This window comes from Oryctolagus cuniculus, chromosome 12 (genome assembly GCF_051225735.1).
Source record: "Oryctolagus cuniculus isolate XC-2025 breed Fujian yellow rabbit chromosome 12, ASM5122573v1, whole genome shotgun sequence".
Lineage (NCBI taxonomy): Eukaryota > Metazoa > Chordata > Mammalia > Lagomorpha > Leporidae > Oryctolagus > Oryctolagus cuniculus.
The window spans coordinates 17,070,671-17,096,734 of NC_142878.1; the positions used below are offsets into that span (position 1 = coordinate 17,070,671).

At 38.2% G+C, this 26,064-nt stretch overlaps 1 protein-coding gene across 1 annotated transcript in view; it reads right to left on the bottom strand.

Annotated features, from left to right (window-relative positions):
• The window catches only part of OCA2 (OCA2 melanosomal transmembrane protein), a 369,302-nt gene that overhangs the window by 246,261 nt on the left and 96,977 nt on the right, over window positions 1-26,064 (bottom strand). The gene's annotated exons all lie outside the window — the stretch shown is intronic.

Here is a 26,064-nt window from a genome sequence, read left to right on the forward strand (position 1 = left end):
TTGCTTCGTGCTTCTGCACATGGAAATCCAGTTTTCCCAGCACCATTTGTTGAATAGACTGTCCTTATTCCACGAATTGGTTTTAGATCCTTGATCAAATATAAGTTGGCTGTAGATGTTTGGATTGATTTCTGGTGTTTCTATTCTGTCCCATTGGTCTATCCATCTGTTTCTGTACCAGTACCATGCTGTTTTGATTACAACTGCCCTGTAGTATGTCCTGAAATCTGGTATTGTGATGCCTCTGGCTTTGTTTTGTTGTACAAGATTGCTTTAGCTATTCGAGGTCTCCTGTGCCTCCATATGAATTTCAGCACCATTTTTTCCAGATCTGAGAAGAAGGCTTTTGGTATTTTGATTAGTATTGCATTGAATCTATAAATTGCTTGTGGAAGAACTTGCATTTTGATGATATTGATTCTTCCAATCCATGAGCATGGAAGATTTTTCCATTTTTTGGTATCCTCTTCTATTTCTTTCTTTAAACTTTTGTAATTTTCATCATAGAGATCTTTAATATCCTTGGTAAGTTTATTCCAAGGTATATGATTGTTTTTGTGGCTATTGTGAATGGGATTGATCTTAGAAGTTCTTCCTCAGCCGTGGCATTGCCTGTGTATACAAAGGGTGTTGATTTTTGTGCATTGATTTTATATCCTGCTACTTTGCCAAACTCTTCTATGAGTTCTAATACTCTCTTAGTAGAGTTCTTTGGATGCCCTAAATAAAGAATCATATCATCTGCAAAGAGGGATAGTTTGAGTTCTTCCTTCCCAATTTGTATCCTTTTAATTACTTTTTCTTGCCTAATGGCTCTGGCTAAAACTTCCAGAACTATATTGAATAGCAGTGGTGAGAGTGGGCATCCCTGTCTGGTACTAGAATTCAGTAGAAATGCTTCCAACTTTTCCCCATTCAATAGGATGCTGGCTGTGGGTTTTTCATAAATCTCTTTAATTGTATTGAGGAATGTTCCTTCTATACCCGATTTGCTTAGAGTTTTCATTACAAAAGGGTGTTATATTTTATCTTATGCTTTCTCTGCATCTATTGAGATAATCATATTGCTTTTCTTCTGCAGTTTGTTAAGTGGTATATCACATTGATTGATTTGCAAACATTGAACCACCCCTGCATACCAGGGATAAATCCCACTTGGTCTGGGTGGATGATCTTTCTGATGTGTTGTTGCATTCTATTGGCCAGAATTTTATTGAGGATTTTTGTGTCTATGTTCTTCAGGGATATTGGTCTGTAATTTTCTTTCAATGCTGCATCTTTTTCAGGCTTAGGGATTAAGGTGATACTGGCTTCATAGAAAGAATTTGGGAGGATTCCCTCTTTTTTGATTGTTCTGAGTAGTTTGAGAAGACTTGGAGTTAGTTCTTCTTTAAATTTCTGGTAGAATTCAGCAGTGAATCCATCTGGTCCTGGGTTTTCCTTTATGGGGAGGGCCTTTATTACTGTTTCAATTTCTGTCCCCGTTATGGGTCTATTTAGGTTTTCTGTGTCTTCCTGGTTCAATTTAGGTAGGTTGCATGTGTCCAGGAATCTATCCATTTCTGATAGGTTTCCCTGTTTGCTGGCATACAAGTCCTTGTAGTAATTTCTAATGACTCTTTTTATTTCTGTGGTGTCTGTTGTTATGTTTCCTTTTTCTCTTCTGATTTTATTGATTTGGGTTTTTCCTTTCTTTTTTTAGTTAGTTGGGCCAATGGTGTGTCAATTTTGTTTATTTTTTCAAAAAACCAGCTCTTCGTTTGGCTGATCTTTTGTAATGTTTTTTGGATTCAATCCTGTTGATTTCTTCTCTAATTTTAATTATTTATCTTCTCCTACTAGTTTTGGGTCTTGTTTGCTGCAGTTTTTCTAGATCCTTGAGATGCATTGAAAGCTCATTTATTTGGTGCCTTTCCAGTTTCTTGATGTAGGCACCTATTGCTATAAACTTTCCTCTTAACACTGCTTTTGCATAAGTTTTGATATGTTGTGTTGTTATCCTCATTTACTTCCAGAAAGTTTTTGATTTCTCTTTTGATTTCTTCTATGACCCATTATTCATTCAGGTGCATGTTGTTCAGTCTCCATGTGTTTGCATATGCTCTAGGGATTCCTGAGTTGCTAATTTCCAACTTCATTCCTTTATGGTCTGAGAAGCTGCATGGTATGATTCTAATTCTTTTGAATTTATTGAGAATTAATGCTTATTATTTTTAAAAGTAGTATTTCACAATTGTTTGTACCAGAACAAACCTATCTTTTAACTCATTTTTCCACAACTTTTTGAAGTAACTTTGTAGAATTCTCAGAACAGCGCTAGCCCTCACCCCTATATATTTTCTTCTCCATGTACCCACATTGTCATCACTTTGTTTTAACTCAAAGCCCACAAAAGTCTCAATGTGGCCCTCCTCATGAACTAGTTTCCTTTGCTCCCCAGCAACCCATCCACCAACCCAACTCTTATTTGGTGTGTCTTCAAACAACAGGATGGCCCAGCTCACTGCCTGCATGGTCACTAACAGCAAAGGTCATGGAAAAAATTCTCTATGCCTGCTGGACATGGAAAGATTTCACTTCCTTCAAGAAAAGTCTACAAAACACTTTGTTTTTCTAAGAAAGTATGTGACTGCCCACCCTTAGAAATCTCAAAATGTTGGATTGTGAGCTTGTCAGAAGAAACCATGAGTAGCATGGCCCAGTAGTCAGAAAATCTGGTTCCCATCCTGATTCCCTCAATTGCAAAAGTGTCCTTGCAATTCAGCGTATTTGCTTGAAAAGCTAAGGGGTTGCACTGCATAACTCATCAATTTTTCTAAAGTTCTGAAGAAATTATCTTCAGAGAAGAAAGGGAAATTTCTGTCTAGAACAAGATAATGGAGAAAGTTTGCCAGATTCTCCTGGAAGTAGTATGTTCTATGAATCAGCAGTAAGAGGCACACACCAGAAAGGAACTAGGGGAACAGAAACTTTGGCCACAATTATAATTTAAATGTCAGCCTTACAAAATATACTAATAACTACATGTAGGAAAACCTAAATTGGAGGTTTACACTGAAAAATAGAATTGTGGTAGGTGCACTGCATTCTGAAATGCAGTACCTTCTCTCTGAAAATATGCTTCCCATTTCTTTTTTTTTCTTTTTTTTTTTTTTTTTTTTGGGAGGTAGCATTACAGACAGTGAGAGAGAGAGAGACAGAGAGAAAGGTCTTCCTTCCATTGGTTCACTCCCCAAATGGCCACCACAGCCGGCGCTGCACCAATCGGAAACCAGGAGCCAGGTGCTTCCTCCTGGTCTCCCATGTGGGTGCAGGGACCCAAGCACTTGGGCCATCCTCTACTGCCCTCCAGGGCCACAGCAGAAAGCTGGACTGGAAGAGGAGCTACCAGGACTAGAACCTGGTGCCCATATGGGATGCTGGCACCGCAGGCATAGGATTAACCAAGTGAGCCACGGTGCCAGCCCCTCCCATTTCTGTAAATTATAGTGGAGATTCACTGGAAGACTAAAGGTGCTCTCATTCATTTCTTGTAAATTTAATTTCACAGTTAATTTTTAAACCAAACACTATATGAATTCCTAAATTAAATATGAAAGAACCCAGAGCAATTGAAACATGATCTTACACAAAGGCTGTATCATTTTGCTTCAATTAGATAAATAGGGAGAAAGGAAAGAAAGAACCTTTTGTGTTTCTTGCAGAAAGCAGCCCATGGAAGCAATCCTTCATAAACTGTAATTCCATGGATTGGATGAAGGATACATGAGGAGAAATATTATCTCTTTTATGCTATGAAATGGTTCTCATTAAGACTGTGTCAGAACTGTTGTAATATGAATTTAAACAGTATAAAGGCATGGAAGTCTTAGCTGTGATAATGGGATTTTTAGAATGCTGCCTCAGGAAATCTCCCAAAACCCTGTTATAGCTGCAAAGTACAAGAGTGAAGAGAATTGCCCCACCTTTGCTTATTAGGGCTTTCAACTAAAGCTATTTTATAAGAATAAGAAATATAACCCCAAATTCTTAGGCAAGAAAATATCAACTGGGATTCTCTATAGGATCTGAAGTATAAACAACTCTAGGAATTTCCTGAAATGATATTAATTTCATTAAGCTAAAAAAAAAAAAAAAGGCATGGGAATCCTGGATGATTCTTTGCTCCTTCACAGCCACACATGGGACCATGGGACACAAAGTCAAGAGTAGATGGTGCCTCCCACCCCCCAGCCAGATTAGATAAGACCCCAAGAACTTCAGCTTCCACCTCAAATATCTGAAGATGTACCGAAAACATTTTGTTGAATACTTACTGAGCACTTGATCTATGCCATGGCACTGTGAGTTAACTGTTAACAATTACTTAAGTCAGAGCACTCACAGCAAAGCAGGTGAGGTGACCTGGGAAAGAGGCTGTAGGAACAACAACACATGTTGGGGGACAGTTGGAAGCAGCATATTTAAAGTGTGGGAATGCAGGCCTAGAGGCGACCCTAAGAATCACAGCCCCTGCATGAAATGGGGTATAGATGGAGTAGCACAGCCTCAGAGTATCTGCCTGCAAAGTCTAGAGATTCAGGACAATTTCCAAGTCCTCATCCAAGGCAAATTCTACCCGTAGAGTAGGCGATGACAATGTGGATACATGGAGAAGAAAATATATAGGGGTGAGGGCTAGCGCTGTTCTGAGAATTCTACAAAGTTACTTCAAAAAGTTGTGGAAAAATGAGTTAAAAGATAGGTTTGCTCTGGTACAAACAATTGTGAAATACTACTTTTAAAAATAATAAGCATTAATTCTCAGCAAATTCAAAAGAATTAGAAACATACCATGCAGCTTCTCAGACCACAGTGGAATGAAGGTGGAAATTAGCAACTCAGGAATGTTGCATTGACTCCATTTCTGGAGTGTTCAAAGTGATAATTGCATTCAACAACATACTCCTCACCCCCAAGCTCACAATGTGGACCCTCTCCAGTAGTGGCACCCATAAGGAATTCTGAAAGCACAGAAGTTACAAAAAAGCAAAGACAAATATACTATTCTCCTAATACCTCTGCAACTTTATCCATCTTCTGTATCAAATTAACATACAATGTAAGAACAGTATTGGGGTTTCATAAATGGCCACTTGACCTAATTATAAATAATTTCTATTTGCAAATTACTAATATTATAACCAGCAAAAAAAAATCATATGACTTCAAGCACACAGAGTATACACCAAGATGGATCATAACACGGGCTATTAAACAAAATTAACAAAGTTAAAGAATTGTAAAGTGTTCTTAAAGAGAGTCTAGTGGAAACCAAGATGGCAGAATAGAGAGGGAGCTTACTGCTCTAGTCTAGGGGAAGATAGTTTAAAAAATGTGGAGAGAGTGCAATCTAAAAGAAGCATTAGGGAAAAAACATCAGAGGAAACCCCACACAAATTAGAGGGGTGCTGGAGATCTATGTGGAGGGTGTGGATACACACAGCTCAGGAACCCAGCAGCCAAGAGCCTCAGCACCAGCTCTGGAGAGTGAGGTGAGACCCGACTGCAGCAACCCAAACCATTGGCAATAAAGCTGCGGGAAGAGCCTGTCATGAGTCTGGCCTGGAGCCCTGTTGGGGACAATATAGCTGACAACCTGGAGGGAAAGAAAGGGGAGCATGTTTCTCTTTCCCTAACACCTGACACCAGTATCCAGTAACTAGTTGAGAGGGGCAGGTCCCATTTTTGGACATGCATAACAACTGTGCCAGCTCATGGCTGCATACCCATCAACCAGACAATAGGAGACGCATGAATCGGGCTGGGAGAATTGACAGGAGCCTGGCTGCTTGTGACTGTGGGAGCCCAATGTGTCGCCCCCTCCCACACAGTGAAAACACTGTGGCTGTGTGTCGCTCCCCCTCTTCATGGAGGAACGACACAGGACCCTGCGCTGTTCTTTCGTCTGCTCGGCCTTCCCCGGGTTTGCTGCTGGTTCTTCCCGGGTTGGCTACTATCCCTTCCACCTCCGTGGAAGGGCAGTTCCCCCTGGCCGCATTCCCCACTTCCGCAGGGGAGCGGCACACCGCCGGCCGGCTCTCTCGGGGGCTGCACGGGTTCCCTTAGATGTTCCCCATAGATGTTCCTGGTGCATGCCGTCTCTCTCCTCCTTTATAGTCCTCCTCCGCCAATCCCAACTCGGCTGCCCACACGCCGAGTACGCCGCTCTCCAATCAGGAGCAAGTCCTACAGTTTATTAGTTGAACTGGAGGCAGCTGTGCGGAAGCTGTTTACTTCTCTCCCAGCGCCATATTGTGGGAGAGCAGATGCATAGAATAAGTCCTAATTCGAGTAACTTAGTCTAGTCCGGATTGCTCCCCACAGCTGTGTGTGAAGGTGTAGGGTGTGGCTGGGTCTTTGTGGGCAGCTCCACACACTCAGGGCTCCCTGATTCCCTGGGGAAGGTCATTGCCGTGGAATCCATGCTCACACAAAGGAATGCATGGATCCTTTGTGTGGTTCTTGGCAGCATGAATGAATATTATACCGCCTGGGGATAGCAACCAGGCATTGGCTACCTTGGAGGAGAGGAGGTGAGCATGAAACAACAGAGCAGATTAAACTTCATCTGGATAAAAAAGAGAGAGATAGAGAGAGAGATTTACCATGTTCAATTTGGGTGTCACCCTGGACACTCCTCTCACCCTGGAGTACTGAATAGAGCTCCCTGGCCACATCCAGCACATGCCTCTGCGTATTCACTGAAAGAGCTATACACTACTAAGCTACAGTGTCATAGTCCAAGGATAAAAGCCATCACAGGGGAAAAAAATCAACAAATATCTCCACAAATGCTTAAAAATAAATGCAGCAATTCAAGATAAAAGAATAAGGAAGACAACAAGATGCCTCCAAAGGAACACAAAACTTCACTATTAGGATGTGAAGATGAAGAGAGTGAAGAAAGACTGGAAAACAGAATTCAAAATATTACTTAGAAGTAATCAGAAACAAATCCATGAATTAAAGAAATCCATGCAGGACATGAATGAAAATTTCTCCCCCAAAATTAAGATTTTAAATAGAAATCAAAATGAAATACCAGAAATGGAGAATTCAATAGATCAAATAAAAAATGTGGTAGAAAGCTTTAACAACAGACTCGGTGAGGCAGAAGAAAGAATGCCTAAGTTAAAAGACAAATCACTGGAAATTTTACATTCAGACCAAAAAAAGAAGAAATTAGAAAACTAAAAAACAGCATTGGAGATTTTTAGGATGCTAATAACTCAACATACAGGCCTTAGGAGTTCCTGAAGGTGTGGGAAGAGAGAAAGGATTAGAAGGCATTTTTAGTGAAATAATTACAGAAAACTTCCCTAAATTGGAGAAAGAAAGGAACATCCAAGTACAGGAGACACATAGAACTCCTTACAGACATGACCAGAAAAGATCTTCATCATAACACATTATAGTCAAACTCCACAGTAAAACAAAAAGACTCTAAGATTTGCATGAGAGATGCTAGATGATTTTCAGAGGATCTCCAACTGGACTCACAGCTAACTTCTCATTAGAAACCCTACAGGCTAGGATAGAATGGTGCAATACATTCCAAATGTTAAGAGAATAAATAACTGTCAACCCAGGATATTGTAGCCTGCAAAGTTCTAATTTATGAATGAAGATGAAATAGAGACACTCCATAACAAACAGGAATTGAAAGAATTTGTTATCACTCATCCAGCCTTACAAAAGATGCTTAATGATGTGCTATGCACATAAACATAGAAACTTGGTCTTTAGGAGGGCCAAGATGGCAGTATATCAGAGGGATGTTCTGAGTTGCATGGGGGAAAATGGATAGTTAGTGAGCAGAGAGGATACAAGCCAGCAGCAGAACTGTGAGAAGTTCACAAAAAGTGGCCCAGGAGTCCACCAGAGACTGCTCAGGTCCATGCTGGGAAAGCAAAGAGGAGGGAGAGGTGGCAGACATGCAGCGAAGAAGCAGTGGAGGGACTGGGCGAGATTGGTGCCCCCCTCCCCTCCAGCAAACCAGGTGAGAGGTCACAAGTCCACGGAGCTGCAGGTAGCAATGGGTGGGGAAGCATGGCAAACTGTATTTGAAGCTCCAAGCAGGAAGAAGGAGAAATTGTAGGGGAATGGGTGGAGAGCTTGGGCACACTATGGTCCATCTGTGTCGCCCCCTCCCTTCAACCGGACATACAGCTTGGGTGGAGAAGACATACTGATTGTTTACATTTTTTAGTCTAAGCAGGAGGCCGCTGCATTTGCCTCATATGCACACAGCTATCAATTGCGGGGGCCACCTGACAACACACCCCACCCAGGAACAAGGATCACAACACTTCAGAGTGATTACTTCCCTACCACACAAGCTGTACAGCAAGTAATATATCTAAATAGGGAAAACCCAAGCTCAGTCCACATACCAGTGAAAAGTGAGCCCAACCCCAGTAGAGGGGTTAGTGCACCAAAGCCCTGGTAGCCACTTCCTTCAGATGTAGAAGTAAAAAGGGCTCCAGGAGGTGAGGCTGTGTGCTTCCACTTGAAATGCACAGACATACAGAAGCTCATAGCAGAGAGAAATCGATTTAAAAATAAAATCAACCAGAAATCAATTAGAAATGCCAAAGAACAAAGGAAAAATCCTGAATAAGAATAAGGAAGACTCTGTAAACTCACTCACCAAAGGAGCACTACCAGTCTTCAATAATGGAGGCTGAAGAAGAGAATGAGGATATTCCAGAAAAGGAATTCAAAAAATTAATAGTCAGATTACTTAAAAGCAATCAGAAACAAATTGACGATCTAAATGACAAGCATTCTCGAGAAATTGAGATTTTAAAGAGAAGCCAGAATGAAATACTGGAAAGGAAGAATTCAATACATCAAATAAAAAAATGCAGTGGAAAGTCTAAGCAATAGAATAGATGAGACAGAAGAAAGAATATCAGAACTAGAAGACAAACTTCTAAAAATAATACAGTCAGACCAAATACAAGAAGAAATTAGAAAACTAAAAATCATGGTTGGAGATTTACAAGATTCTATCAAACAACTCAACTTATGGATTCTAGAAATTCCAGAAGGTGTGGAGAGAAGGGATTAGAAGGCCATCTTAATGAAATAATAACAGAAAAAAACCCACAATCTGGAGAAAGAGCCATCCAAGTTCAAGAAATACACAGAACTCCCAATAGAAACAACCAGAAAAGAACTTCAAATGACACATAGTAGAAAAACTCACCTCAGTGAAAGGCAAAGAAAAGATCTTTAAATGAGCACGAAAGAAACGATAAATCACATTCAGAAGAAATCCAACTAGACTCACCCCGGACTTCTCATTACAAAACATACAGGCAAGAGAAAATGGGGAGACATAGTGCAAGTTCTTTTCTTCACGGGGAGCAATATATATATTGTTATTTAGTATATTTATTTTAAAAGATTGTTCTCTCCCTTTTATCAATTATTATTAGCAGACACTGGTCTTATTTATGTGAGCCTTTGACAATTAATCCTATATTTATGATCAATTATGAACCTAAACTGATTCACTTTAACTAGTAAGATGGCATTGGTACCTGCTAACTTAATGGGATTTGGAGTCCCATGGCATGTTTCTAGCTTTACCCTTACATGTAAGTCCAAGTGAGCATATGCTGAAATGTACATCTTCTCCCTCTCTTATTCCCAGTCTTATTCTTAACAGGGATCACTTTTCAGTTAATTTTAAATGAATAAGAATAATTGTGTGTTAATTAAAGAATTCAACCAATAGTATTAAGTAGAAAAAGAAAATACTAAGAATAAAATAGTAAGCTGTTCCTCGACAGTCAGGACAAGGGTTGATCAAGACATTGTCTCTCATAATGTCAGTTTCACTTCTACAGGTTTCCTTTTAGGTGCTCAGTTAGTTGTCACTGATCAGGGAGAAAATATGATATTTGTCCCTCTGGGACTGGCTTATTTCACTCAGCATGATGTTTTCCAGATTCCTCCAGTTTAGCTCTAAGAGAAAAAACTGTCAACCCAGAATACTGTACCCTGCAAAACTCTCATATATGAATGAAGGATAAATAAAGATCTTTCACAATAGGAAGAAATTGAAAGAATTTGTAACTACTCGCCCAACCCTACAAAAGATGCTCACAGATGTGCTACAAGAATATCACTAAAAGAGAAGATGAATGCAGAAAATGACCCAACAAAAGTACAAATGAAATCCAAAATATATAAACAAGTCTATTTAAGGAAACGTGGCAGAGCAAAGATGGTATTTAACAATAATCACACTGAATTTAATTGTCTCAACTCCCCAGTTAAATGACACAGACTGGCTGAATGGATTAAAAAAAAACATCTATTTTCTGCCTATAAGAAACACACCTTAACAACAAAATGCATGCATACTAAAAGTGAAAGAATGGGAAAAGATAACTCATGCAAACAGAAACCAAAAAAGAGCTAATGTAGCCATCCTAATATCAGACAAAATAGACTTTAACACAAAAACTGTTAAAAGAAGGAGACTATGTAATGATTAAAAGATCAATCCAACAGGAATATGTGACTATTATAAATGTAGAACCACCAAATTACAGGGCACCTGGCTATTTAAAATAATTGTTAAGGGATTTAATGGGAGATATAGACTCAAATACAAAAGTAATGGGGGACTTAGTACCCCATTTTCAGCAATGGACAGATCAAACAGACAGAAAATCAGCAAGAAAAATCTTAATCAACACCATAAACCAAAGACCTAGCAGAGATCTACAGAGCCTTACAACCTACAGTCACAGAGTATACAATTTTTCCTCCAGTGCATGGAACATTCTCTAGGATTGACCATATGCTAGGCCATAAAGTGAGTCTCAGCAAATTCAAAAAATCAAAATCATACCATGCATCTTCTCAGAACACAATGCAATGAAGCTGGAAATCAACAACTCAGGAATCTCTACATCATATGCAATCACATGGAGAATTAACAACATATTTCTGAATGAACAGTGGGTCACAGAAGAAATCAAAAGAGAAATCAAAAAATTTCTGGAAACAAATGAAGATGACAACATACCAAAATTTGTGCAATACAGCAAAAGCAATGTTAAGAGGAAAGTTTATAGCAATTGGTGCCTACATCAAGAAACTGGAAAGACACCAAATAAATGAATCATCTATGAACCTCAAGGATCTAGAAAAACAACAGCAAACTAAACTCAAAACTAGTAGAAGAAAATAATTAATTAAAATTAGAGAAGAAATCAATAAAATTGAAACAAAAAAATACAAAAGATCAGCAAAATGAATAGCTGGTTTTTTGAAAAAATAAACAAAACTTATACAACATAGGCCCAACTAGCCAAAAAAAGGAGAGAGAAGACCCAAAACAATAAAATTAGAAGTAAAAAAGGAAATGTAACAACAGACACCACTTACATAATAAGAATTATCAGAAATTACTTAAAAGAGCAGTATGCTAACAAATCAGGAAACCTAGAAGAAATGGATAGATTCCTGGACACATACAACCTACCTAAATTGAGCCATGAAGAAATAGAAAACCTAAACAGACCCATAACCAAATCAGAAATTGAATCAGTAATAAAGACCCTCACAAAAAAGAAAAGTCCTGGACCGGATGGCTTCACTACTGAATTCTATCAGACATTTAAAGAAGAACTAACTCCATTTCTTCTCAAATTATTCAAAGCAATTGAAAGGGAGGCAATCCTTTCAAATTCTTTCTATGAAGCCAGCATCATCTTATTTCCTAAATCTTGAAAAGATGCAACAGAGAAAGAAGGCCACAGACCAATTTCCCTGATGAACAAAGGTGCAAAAATCCTCAACAAAATTCTGGCCAATGGAATCCAAAAACACATCAGAAAGATCATTCACCCAAACCAAGTGGAATTTATCCCTGGAATGTAGGGATGGTTCAACAATTGCAAATCAATCTATGTGATATATTACATTAACAAACTGCTTAACAAAACTATATGATTATTTCAATAGATGCAGAGAAAGCATTTGACAAAAAACAATACATGATGAAAACCCTAAGCAAATTGGGTTTAGAAGGAACATGCCTCAACACAATAAAGGCAATTTATGACAAACCCAAGGCCTGTATCATATTATATGGGGAAAAATTGGAAGCATTCACACTGAGATATAGTACCAGACAGGGGAGCAGGAGATGGGATGGTTGCGGGTGGGAGGGAAGTTAAGGGTCGGGGGGGAGCCATTGTAATCCATAAGCTGTACTTTGGAAATTTGTATTTATTAAATAAAAGTTTAAAAAAAGAAGAAATTGGAAAAACTTCCAAAAAATGTCTTCAAAGTTGGCAGCAATTTTTTCAGGCAGGTTCAGGAGGGCAGACCCTTGCAGTAGAGACTTACAGTAGAGAATTGAAGCAGAGAAAACCAAAACATGAGAGAACAAAATGATCTGGTACTTTGGATAAAGGGTCATGTACCTCAACGGATGGGAATAAGCAGTCAGGATGGAAAAAAAAAGCAAGTCAGTGGAAAAATTTCTAGCAGTTGTATACCAAAAAACACATTACTAAGTATATGTATTGAATAAGAATCCTCAAGAGAAATAATAATGTAGGAAGAACTAAATGAAACTTAAAATACAACATATCAAAATTTGTAGAATACCCCAAAAACAGTGTTGACAAGTGAAATCATAGTAATATATACGCACATTAGAAAAGAAGGTATAACAAAACATTAATGAAAGAAATAGAAGAAGACAAGAAAATGGGAAAATCTTCCATGTTCATGGATTGGAAGAATCAATATCATCAAAAAGTACATACTACCCAGAGCAGTTAACAGATTCAATGCTATATCACTCAAAATATCAAAGACATTCTTTGCAGATCTAGAAAAAAAATATGCTAAAATTAATTTAGAAACACAAGACCCCAAATAGATAAAACAATCTTATACAATAAAAACAAAGCCAGAGATACCACAATACCAGATTTCAGACTACTATAGGGCAGTTATAATCCAAACAACTTGGCACTGCCTTAAAAACAGACATGTAGAAAAATGTAACAGAATTTAAATTTAACTAAAGAGTGACCCCTGTTAAATATAAGAGTGGGATTTGGGACCAGCGCTAAGGCTCACTTGGTTAATCCTCCACCTGCGACACCAGCATCCCATATGAGCACTGGGTTCTAGTCCCAGTTGCTCCTCTTCCAGTCTAGATCTCTGCTGTGGCCCAGGAGGGCAGTAGAGGATGGCCCAAGTGCTTGGGCCCCTACACCCACATGGGAGACCAGGAGGAAACACCTGGCTCCTGGCTTTGGATTGGTGCAGCACCGGCCATGGCAGCCATTTGGGGAGTGAACCAATGGAAGAAAGACCTTTCTCTCTGTCTCTCTCTCTCTCTCTCACTATCTATAACTCTACTTGGCAAATAAATTTATAAAAGAGTGGGAATAATAGATGGAGGAGATCAATAGTTCAGCACATGCTCACTCGGACTTACCTCTAATGGTAGAGCTAGAAATGTGCCAGGGGATTTCAATTCAATCCCATCAAGGTGGCATGTACCAATGCCATCTCACTTTTCAAAGTGATCAGTTTCAGTTCATAATTTATCATAATGATAGGATTAAGTGTCAAAGGGATCACATAAATAAGACTAGTGTCTGCTAAGAATAACTGAGAGAATTACAAAGGAGAGAATGATCCAACATGGGAAGCAGGATACACAGCAGACTCAGAATAGCAGATGTCCTAAACAGTACTCTGGCCTCAGAATCAGCCTTTAAGGCATTCAGATCTGGCTAAAAAGCCCATGAGAGTTTCTCAGGCATGGAAACCCAAGACACTGTGGCAAGAAAAATGACCTAAATGAAAGATCTCTGTGAGTGAGATCCCAGTGGAAAGAACAGGCCATCAAAAAGGAGGTACCTTTTTCTGAAGGGAGGAGAGAACTTCCACTTTGACTATGACCTTGTCTAAATAAGGTCGGAGTTTGTGAACTCAAGAGGCTTCCATAGCCTTCGCAGCTCATGACAAGAGCCTCGGGTGATTACTGACATCATAAATAAGAGTGTCAATTGTTAAATCAACAACGGGAGTCACTGTGCATTTGCTCCCCATGTAGGATCTCTGTCCTTAATGTGTTGTACTATGCAAATTAACAGTAAAACTACTACTCAAACAGTACTTTATACTTTTGTGTCTGTGTGGGTGCAGTCTGTTGAAATCTTTACTTAGTATATACTAAGTTGATCTTCTGTATATAAAGATAATTGAAAGTGAATCTTGATGAAGAATGGGATGGGAGAGGGAGTGAGAGATGGGATGGTTGTGGGTGGGAGGGAGGTTATGGGGGGAAAAGCTGCTGTAATCCAAAAGTTATGCTTTGGAAATTTACATTTATTAAATAAAAGTTGAAAAAACAGAAAAATGTAACAGAATAGAATCTTCAGAAATCAATCCATGAATTTATAACCATCTTATATTTGACAAAGGAGCTAAAATCAATCCCTTGATCAAGGACAGTCTCTTCAACAAATGGTGCTGTATCTCCAAATGCAGAAGTATGAAGAAACACCCCTTACAACTTGTACCAAAAAAATCTAATCCAAATAGATCAAAGACATAAATCTACAACTTAATACCACCAAATTACTAAGGAACATTATGGAAACCCTGCAAGATGTTGGCATAGGCCAAGACTTCTTGGAAAAGGCACCAGAAGCACAGATAATCAAAGCCAAAATTCACAAATGGGATTACAACAAGATGAGAAGCTTCTGCATTGCAAAAAGAAACACTCAGCAAAGTAAACATCAACCAACAGAATGGGAAAAAGATTTTCAAACTATGCAACTGATAAAGAGCTCTATAAAAGCACTATAAGGAGCACAATAAATTCAACAACAAAACAAACAATCCAATAATAAACGGGCAGAAGACTGAATAGGCATTTCTTAAGAGAGGAAATTCAAATGGCCAACAGACACTTAAAAAATGCTTAGGACTAGATATCAGGGAAATGTAAATCAAAACCACAACCAGGTTTCACCTCATACCAGTTAAATGGATTTCACACAGAAAGCAACAAACAATAAATGCTGGCAAGGATGTAGGGGGAAAGGCACCATAACCCACTGTTGGTGGGAATGTAAACTGATGCAGTCACCATGGAAGGCACTATGGTGATACCTCAGAAACCTGAATATATACCTATCATATGACCCAGCAATCCCACTACTCAGAATTTATCCAAACCAAAGGAAATCACCATATTAAAGAGTTATCTATACCACCATGTTTACAGCAGCTCAATTCAAAATACTTAAGATATGGAATCAACCCAGATGTTTATCAACTGATGACTAGATAAAGAAATTATAGTATATATACACTATGGAGTTCTACTCAGCAGTTAAAAAAAAGCGGAAATGCTTTCATAACAAAATTTATTCAACTGGAAACTGTTATACTTAGTGAAATAAGCTAGTCCCAAAAAGACAGAAATCATGTTTCCCTGATCTTGCGTAACTAATAGAGTACCTAAAATGTAATGCATTGGAGTGAAATGGACATTTTGTGATTCAATGATTATTACAACCTTTGTCTCTACTGTTGAGGAACAGTGGTTTTTTTTCCTCATATTATTTCTTGAACTCTTTACTTAGTGAAGCATTACCTTATGAGTATAAAGTAAACTGAAAATAAATCTTTGCAAAAATTAAGAGTAGGAATAGGAGAAGGCAGAGGAAGAAGAGTTCGAGCATGAGAGGGAGGGAGGATAAGGTAGGAAGTATCACTGTGTTCCTAAATCTGTATATATGAAATACATGACCTTGTATAAACTTAAATAAAATTTTTAAAAAAGGTATAAAAGTCTGTTATAATCTTTTTACTTTTTTAACCTAGAAACATTTTATTTAAAGTACACAAACTTCATGCATTTCATAATTACAACTTTAGGAAAACTGTGACTCATCCCACCCTCCCACCCTCCTGCCAGCACTCCCACCCTTCTTCCTCCTCTCTCTCCTATTCCCATCCTTTTTTTTACTAAGATCTATTTTCAATTAACTTTATACCAATAGGATTAAATCTATACTAAGTAAAGAGTTCAACAGATACTATGAAAAAAAACTGTTCCTCAACAGCTGAGACAAGGGCTGTTTAAAGTCACCAAATTTCAAAGTGTCTATTTCATTTCTATAAGTTACCTTTTGAGTGTTCTATTAGCTACCACAGATCAGTCCTTTGGAGACTGGCTTATTTCACTAAGTATAATGTTTTCCAGTTACATCTATTTTGTTGCAAATGGCATAATTTCTTTTTATTTTACTGCTGTGTAGTATTCTATGGTATACATATCCCATAATTTCTTTATCCAGTTCAATTAGTAGACAACTTGGTTGATTCCACATCTCAGCTATCCTGAATTGAGCTGCAATAAACATAGTAGTACAGATAACTCTTTCATATTGCTGATTTCATTTCATTTGAGTAAAATCCCAAGAGTGGGATGGCTGGTCATATGGTAGGTCTATATTCAGATTTCTGAGATATCTCCATAGTGTCTTCCACAGTGGTTGGACCAGTTTACGTTCCCAAGGTTGGATTAGGGTGCCTTTTTCCCCACATCCTTAACAGCATTTGTTCTCTGTTTCTTTCTGTATGAAAGCCATTCTAATTGGGTGAGGTGAAACATCACTGTGGTTTTGATTTGGAATTCCCTGATGGCTAGTGATCCTGAGCATTTTTTCATATATCTATAGCCCATTTGGATTTCCTCTTTGAAAAATGCCTGTTTGAGTCTTTTGCTCATTTCTTACCTTGATTGTTTGTTTTGTTGCTATTGAGTCTACTGAGCTCTTTATAGATTCTGGATATTAATCCTTTATCAGTTTCATAGTTTGAAAATATTTTCTCTCACTGTCAGTTGCCTCTTCACTTAGCTTAGTGTTTCTTTTGCAGTGAGAAGCTTCCCAATTTTGTGTAATCCCATTTGTCAATTCTGGCTTTGATTCCTTGTGCTTCTGGGGTCTTTTCCAAGAACTCTTTGCCTGTGCCTGTGTCTTGCAGGGTTTCCCCAGTGTTCTCTAATAATTTGATGATATGGAGTTGTATACTTATGTCTTTGCACCATTATGAGTGGATTTTATGTAGCATGTAAGATATGGGTCTTGCTTCATATTTCTGCACTTGGAGATCCAGTTTTCCCAGCACCATTTGTCCTTGCTCCAGGGACTGACTTTAGCTTCTTTGTCAAAGATAAGTTGGTTGTATATGCATGGATTGATTTCTGTTTCTTTGGTTTACCTATCTGTTCTCACCAGTACCAAGATGTTTTGATTATAACTGCCCTGTAGTAAGTCTTGAAATCTGGTATTGTGATCCCTCTGGCTTTGTTTTTGTTGTATAAAAAAGCTTTATCTATTCTGGGTCTTCTGTGTTTCCATATGAATTTTAGCATAATTTTTTCTAAATCTGAGAAGAATGTCTTTGGTATTTTGGTTGGTATTGCATTGAATCTGAAAATCATTTTTGGTAGTATGCACATTTTGATGATATTGATTCTTCCAATCCATGAATATAGAAGATTTTTCCTTTTTTGTTTTTTCATCTATTTTAATGTTTTGTAATTTGCATCATGGAGATCTTTGGTGTCCTTGGTTAAATTTATTCCAAAGTATTTGATACTTTTTGTAGCTATTGCAAATGGAATTGATCTTAGAAGTTTTTTCTCAGCCATGGCATTGTCTGTATATAAGAAGATTATTGATTTTTGTGTGTTGATTTTATATCTTGCCAATTTACCAAACTCTTCTTTGAGTTCCAGTAGTTTCTTTTTTTTATTTTTTTATTTTTGACAGCCAGAGTGAACAATGAGAGAGAGAAACAGAGATAAAGGTTCACCCTCCAATAGCCATTGGTTCACCCTCCAATGGCCACCATGGCCAGTGCACTGCGCTGATCCAAAGGCAGGAGCCGGGTGCTTCTCCTGGTCTCCCCTGGGGTGCAGGGCCCAAGGACCTGGGCCATCCTCCACTGCACTCCTGGGACACAGCAGAGAGCTGGCCTGGAAGAGGGGCAAGTGGGACAGAATCCGGTGCCCCAACCAGGACTAGAACCCGGTGTGCTGGCACTGCAAGGCGGAGGATTAGCCTATTGAGCCTCAGCACCGGCCCCAGTAGTTTCATAGTGGAGTCTTTTGGATACCCTATATATAGAATCATGTCTTCTGCAATAGGAATAGTTTGACTTCCTCTTTCCCAATTTGTATCCTTTGGTTTCTCTTTCTTTCCTAATAGCTCTGGCCAAAACTTCCAGGAGTATATTGAATAGCAATGGTGAAGTGGACATCTTCTCAGGTTCCAGATCTTAACGTGAATTCTTCCAACTTTTCTCCATTCAATAAGATGCTGGCCATGGGATTGTCATAAATTGCCCTGATTGCATTGAGGATTTTTTCATCTATACACAATTTGCTTAAGTTCTTCATTATGAAAGGATGCTGTATATTGTCAAATGCTTCCTCTGCATCTATTGAGATAATTGTATAGCTTTTTCTTCAGTATGTCAATGTGATATGTCACATTTATTGATTTGATGATGTTGAAGCAACCTTGCATACCAGGGATATATCCCACATGGTCCAGTGAATGATCTTCCTGATGCTTTGTTGTATTTGATTGGCTAGCATTTTGTTGAGAATTTTTGTGTCTATGTTCATAAGAGAAACTGGTCTATAGTTCTCTTTCTCTGTTGTATTATTTTTTCTGCTTTAGTAATTAAGGTGTTACAGGCTTCTTAGAAGGAGTTTGAGAGGATTCTCTCCCTTTCAATTATTTTGCACAGCTTGAGAAGAATTAGAGTTAGTTCTTTAAATGTCTGATAGAATTCAGCAGTGAAGCCATCCAGTCGTGTTTATTGGAAAGATGAGTAGTGTCAAATTCTTTCAATTTCTGTTTATCATGGAAGGTCTCTATTTCATCTTCATTCATAAATGAGAGCTTTGCAGGGTACAATATTGACAGTTTATTTCTCTTAAGGCTTGGAATTTATCTCACCATTCTCTTCTAACCTATAGGGTTTCTGATGAAAGGTTAGCTGTGAGTCCAACTAGAGATCCTCTGAAAGTAATCTGGCGTTTCTCTTGTGCACATTTTAGAATCTTTTCTTTATGTTTTACTGTGGAGTTTAACTACAGTGTGTCATGGTGAAGATCTTTTCTGGTAATGTCTGTTAGGAGTTCTATGTGCCTCCTGTACTTGGATGTCCCTTTCTTACTCCAAGTCAGGGAAGTTTTCTGTAATTATTTCACTAAAAAAGCCTTCTAATCCATTTTCTTTTTTCACACCTTCAGGAACTCCTAAGACCTATATGTTGGGTCATTTAATACTATCCCATATACCTCCAACACTGTTTTTTTCTAATTTCTTATTTTTCTCCTTTTTTTTTGGTTTGATTTTAAAATTTTAAGAGATTTGTCTTCTAACTCGAATATTCTTTCTTCTGCCTCACTGAGTCTATTGTTCAGCCATCCACCACATTTTTTATTTGATCTATTGAATTCTTCATTTCCAATATTTCATTTTGATTTTCTTTAAAATCTCAGTACCATGGAAAATGTTTCATTCATGTCCTGTATGGATTTCTTTAATTCATGAATTTGCTTCTGGTTACTTCTGAGTTACCCCACAAGTAATATTTTGAATTCTGTTTCTAGAATTTCATCAATATCTTCAAATTCACATTCTAATATTGAAGTGTTATCGCATTCCTTTGGATGTGTCATGTTATCTTCCTTACTCTTGATTTTTTGCATGTTGTCTTCCTTACTCTTGATTTTTTTGCATTTATTTTCAGACATCTGTGGAGATACTTGTTGGGTGTTTTTTCCCTGTGATGGTTTTTATCTTTGGACCATGCCCCTGTGGCTTAGTGGAGTGTCAGCTCTTTCAGTAAATAACCAGATGTGTGCTGGGTGTGTACTGGGTGTAGCCAGGGAGCCCTGCTCAGTGTTCCAGGGTTAGGGGAGTGTCCAAGGTGACACCCAAGTTGGGTATGGTAATTCTCCTATTTTTTTTTATCAGAGGGGTGTCTTGATCATCTCTGTTGGTGTAGATTCTCACTTACCTCCTCTCCTCATGGCGTCCAATGTCAGGGTGCTAGCCACAGTGGGTGCAATATTTATCTGCATTGTTACAAGAAACCACACAAAGGATCCATGCAGTCCTGAGTGTGAGCATGGATCCTGCAGCAATGACCTCCACAGGCAATCAGGGATCCCTGAGCCTACTGAGCCACCCACAATGACTGCCCAGATCTATAAAGAACACAGAATCTAAACAACAACAAAGCAAACAATTCAGTTAAGTAATGAACAAAGGACTTAAACAGGCATTTTTCAAAAGATGAAACACAAATGGCCAACAGATAAATGAAAAAATGCTCAAGATCACTAACCATCAAGGAAACGCAAATCAAAACCACAACCAGGTTTCACCTCACCCCAAGTAGAATGGCTCTCATACAGAAATCAACAAAAAAATAAATGCTGGAGAGGATGTGGAGAAACAGTATCCTATTCCACTGGTGGTGGAAATGGGACTAGTATAGTCATTATGGAATGGAATATATAGATACCTCAGAAAGCCGAAAGATCTACCATATAACCCAGCATCCCACTCCTGGGAATTTACCCAAAGGAAATGAAATCCGCATATGAAAGAGTTATCTGCATTCCCATATTTATTGTAGCTTAATTCACAGTAAGATATGGAATCAATCCAGATGGCCATCAGCTGATGGCTGGATTAAAAAAAAAAGTGGTATACATATACTATGGAATACTACTCAGCCATAAAAAAGAATAAATCTCATAATTACAACACAATAAATTCAACTGGAGACCATTATGCTTAGTGAAATAAGCCAGTCCCAAAAAGATAAATATCATATTTTCTCTGATATTTGGTAGTTAATATAGAATTCCAAAAAATTAATTAGAATGAAATGGACATCTTGTAATGTGATTGCTGTTTTTAGCCCTTGTTTATATTCCTGTGAAACTGCCATCTTTCTACGTTTTACTTGTTAAATATATGGTTTGTGGTACATTAGCTTATAGTCATAGAGTGGATTGAAATTGTTTTTGTAAAAAATCAAGAAAGAAGAAAGGAAGAAGGAGAGGGATTAAGAGAGAAAGAAATGGAGGGAGGGAAGTATGGTTATATTCTTAGAATTGTACCTGTGAAATACATGAAGTCAGTTCTCTTAAAATTAATAAAAATTTTTAAAAATCAAAGAAGACTAAAAATAAATGAAGAGACAGACCATATTCAGGATCTGTAAAGCCATTCTAAAATGTATATGTGAATAGATCAAATAATAGCCAAACAATTTTAGAAAAACTAAGAGGAATTACTCTTCCCAGTATCAAGACTTACAATATACTTGCAGTGATCAAGATAGGGCAGTCTTGAAAGAGGGCTAGACACATAAGCAATGAAACAGAATAGAGAACCTCAAATATATCCCACAAAAATGCTCAATTATAACAAAGGAATGAAAGCAATTCAATGAAGGCAAGGCAGCCTTTCAGTAAGTGGCACTGCAACAATTGAACATCGGCAAGTTTAAAAATGAGCCTGCATCTAAACCCCACACAACTAAAAAACTAGCTCAAACTAAACTTGGACTTCAATATAAGAAGCAAAAGTATGTGATTTTTGGAAAAAAGTCTTTAGTACGTAGAACTAAGCAATCACTTCTTAGACTTGATACCCATAACATGATCTATAAAAAGAAAAACTTATAAACTAAACTGAGAGAAAATACTTGGAAACCACATATCCAACAAAGCCTTTAGATCTGGACTATACAAAGAACACTCAAAACTCAACAGCACAAAACCAAACAATTCAATTAGAAATAAGCAAACATCCAGTACAGACATCTCACTAATGGTAAATAAATAATTTAAAATATGTCCACATTATCATCAGTAGAAAAATATAAATTGACATCACTATGAGAATATACTGCACACCAGTAAAATGGCTGAACATCTGTCTCATGGATGTGGCAGTTTTGACAGCAGGGCCTTGGGTGACTAATGCACAGTACAGAGCACAGTCTGAGAAAAGCTGGAGAGGAAGGATTTCCAGGAACTGGATGAGCTGCCTGGGAAAGCAGCCCTGGGAGGTCTCTGGCTGCCAAGTTTCACACAGCAGGGCCTGCCCCAACCAAGGCTGCATGCCAGTCAAGGCCTGCCCTGGGATCTGCAACCTTCTGTGTGTAGTTCATTTTGTTTTATTCTGCCATTTTGTTTCTTGTTTCTACAATAGAAGCTGTCCATGTAGGAAATCCTTACAGATTTTAAAATCTGGGGTGGCTCTTGGGAGAGAGCGACAGATTTTCTTTTCTGAATGGCTATTAAGAATGGCTACTAATTAATGAAAGATTTATAAATCTGTATAAACTTTGTAACTTTCATAGGTTATATATTTATATGAATGAGGTAAACCAACCCTAGAATAACAGAGAAGCCTTTTCAAAAATAAATTGGAATTTAATAAGTTTATGAAACAAATATTCAATATCACTAGTCATCAGGAAATGCAAATCCAAACCATAATGCAATATCTCATTCCATTTTAAATGGTTATCATCAAAAAAGCAGAAAAAAAAATGTTGGGAAGGATATAGGGAAAAGAAAACCCTTACAAACTGTTGGTAGGAATGTAATTTATTATAGATATTATAGTAAATAGTGTGGATATTCCTCAAAACAAAAATAAAATAAAAATATGTCTTGGGGCCAGCACTGTGGTGTAGCAGGTAAAGCCACCAACTGTGGTACCAGCTTCCCAAATGGGTGCCAGTTTGTATCCCGGCCACTACTCTTCAACTCAGCTTTCTGCAGTGGCCTGGGAAAGCAGTTGAAAATGGCCCAAGGATTTGGGCCCCTACGCTCACATGGGAGACCCGGAAGAAGCTCCTGGTTCCTGGCTTCGGATCAGCCCAGCTCTGGCCATTGCAGCCATTTTGGGGAGTGAATCAGCAGATTGAAGACCTCTCTGTCTCTCCCTTTTTCTGTCTATAAATTTTAAATATAAATATAAATATACCATATGACCCAGCCATCCCACTTCTGGATTTATAGCCAAAGGAAATGAAATCAGATTATCAATGATATACCTGCATTTCCATATTTATTACAACATGATTCACAATAGCCAGAAAGAGGAACCAATAGAAGAGTCTGTCAGCAGCAAATGAATGGGTAAAGACAATGTGGCATACATATATACACACAAAGAACTCTGGGCAGCCATTAAAAAAATGAAATCTTGTCATTTGTACTAAAATGAATGTGAATGGAGAGCATTATGTTGAGTGAACTAAGCTAGACACTGCAAAAAAACAATTACTACATGTTCTCACTCATGTGTGCAAGTTTAAAAAGTTGACCTGAAAGAACAAGAGAGTAGAACAGTAACTACCGGAGGCTAGGAAGGGTCGTGGGGAACAGAAATAGAGGGAAGGTGAAATAAGTTTCCAAAATTTATTTTTTCACACAAACTTTGTTATCCATCAGATGATACAACAAGTTGCTGAAGAGTTCATGCAAATGTGTATGATGAAAAACCTGCAGTTGGATTTCCAAAGTTTTTTGCACTAAAATAGACTTATCTTTTAATGCCACTTTTCCACAAACTTTTTGAAGGACCATTGTGCAGTAAGATGGGAGGAATAAGTTCTAGTATTCTACAACACAATAGGATAACTACAGTTTACAACAATCACTTATGCATTTTATGAAGAACTAAAGACAGGAGAGTTTGAAAGCCCACAAAATAAATGTTAAGGATCTATAAATACTAACTACTCTGATATGATCACTACACATTATATACATGTACTGAATTATCACATTGTGCATCACAAATGTATATAATTTCTATGTATCAATTCAAAAGAAAAATATTTTAAAAGTTGGCATGGCATTATATTTTTAACTAGAAAATATGCAATTGGTTAAAGTGGATTATAATAAATCCTTAATTTCAACATGATATTCAGGGGAAAAAAATGAAAGAGAAAATAAATAAAATAAGTAGACATCACTGAAAGTTGATAAGGCAACAACTGCCAACCATAAAATTGATAATTAAAGAAAAATAACTTTCATCATAAACAGTTTCACATTAACAAAATTAGATGGGAGAAAGTTCTTCAATACAGAATAACTCATTTACAAACACAGAAGGAATGAGTTCACTGTAAATGCTAATGAAATAAGGAGTTAAGTGACGGTTCCTGGTGGATATCAAAACCTTTAGGAGAAAAGTGACAGAGAGCTTGACAACAAACAAACTGATGGTCACCTCCTCAACTCACCGAGCATCCCCAGCAACACTAAAGTAGATGTGACGTCCAGACACATGCCCCTCGTCCTTGATGTGAGCCACACCCCTGTACACCTGCAAAGTATGTAAGCCCAAAATTGAACCTGAAGGTTTCAGATTGTAGCCTGAAGGGGATAGAGTAATAAATTATTCCCATGAAGAACCCCTTCAGGCTGTAGGATGAATACTCCACAGAACAACAGAGCAGTGGTTTTCAACTAGCTGGTGGTGCAAGGAAAAAGAAGAGAATGCCATCTTTGGAAGGGCCTGCCCTGGAAATGGCCTTTGGTTGACTTCTGGGTACTCAGCTTTAAGGATGTAACAACTGATAAGGTTGTTTTGTTGGACTGGGCCAGAGTATTCTGCTGTACTAGCAACGCCTACACTGTAAAATGTGATTTACAGAAATACCTGCTTTCTTTCTGAGAGTCTTATGACAAGCCCTAACAAAATCTCTGAGTCTCAAGAAGGAACCCCTGGGAAGAAACCCTGCACACACGTCACATCCTTTGTTGCTGGAAGGAGGGGTGTGTCCTGTATGAGACAGGAGCCCTTTCAGAAACCTGCTCCTAGATTCCTAAAGAGTCAGCAGATCTCCACTGTTGTTCACAGTAATAGTGCATAGCCCAGAGTCAGCTGTCTGTGAGTCTGAGTCTTGCTAGCTAATCACAGAGTGTCTAGGTGGTCTTGGAAGCCCAAGAATAATGATAATATTGATTAAAAAGAAATTAGATAGTGAACATAGAGAATAAAGCTGTTCTAGAATAAAAATAAACATTAACAATACAACAGCCAAACTTGTTAGATAAGTGGGGCCTGAACTTACTGGAACTAAGCACCAAGCAGACTGGACAACCACAACCAAGGTTATGGAATTTTCCTGGCCATTCCTACTGCCAGCTATTTCCTTGATAACTCCAAGTTATTTTTCATGCCTAGACCAACCTCAGTAAGAAGCACCTCTTCAGAGTCATATCCTTTCCTGACCTCCCAGGCTCAAAGTACAGAGCCAACCCTTCTGCCAACATGCTGCTGTATACTTTGGTTTCACCATTCAGTTAACAGTGGCCCTGCCTGGCCTGGGAAGTGTTTGCACTTTGCTCCACACTACTGAAGGTACATCCACACTTAAAATTTCCCAACAAGTTGACAAGGCATAAAACCATTTGTGGAAATTCTCATCAGCCAGTTGATAAATGCAAGTCGGTTCTTTCCCACTGATAGCCCAAGGGCTTCTGTGTCCCTTTCACATGCATCCTAAGAAGCGGGAAGGGAGTTATTAACATTCCCATGATAGAGAAGAAGACCTTGAGTCTCAGAGGAGTTCAAAGCTCATCTCCTTGTTGCCATCCCTGAAAGTCACACTTGGGGTGAGCAGTGGCAATAGGGTAGAAAATCACATGCCTGTTCCACTTTCTCAGGTTCAGTTTGACTGGTCTGCCCAAAACTCCTCACTGCATATGCCAACAGCCAAGATTCAGTAAAAATCCAGTACACTTCTATTTTCAGCATATAGTGATGGACCTGCCAACGTTTATTCTCAATTAAGTGGTGGACTGGACTGATCCAGAGCATCTAACAAGTTAAAATACCTTGACGATGAGCACAGATGAAAGGAAGCAGGCACGAA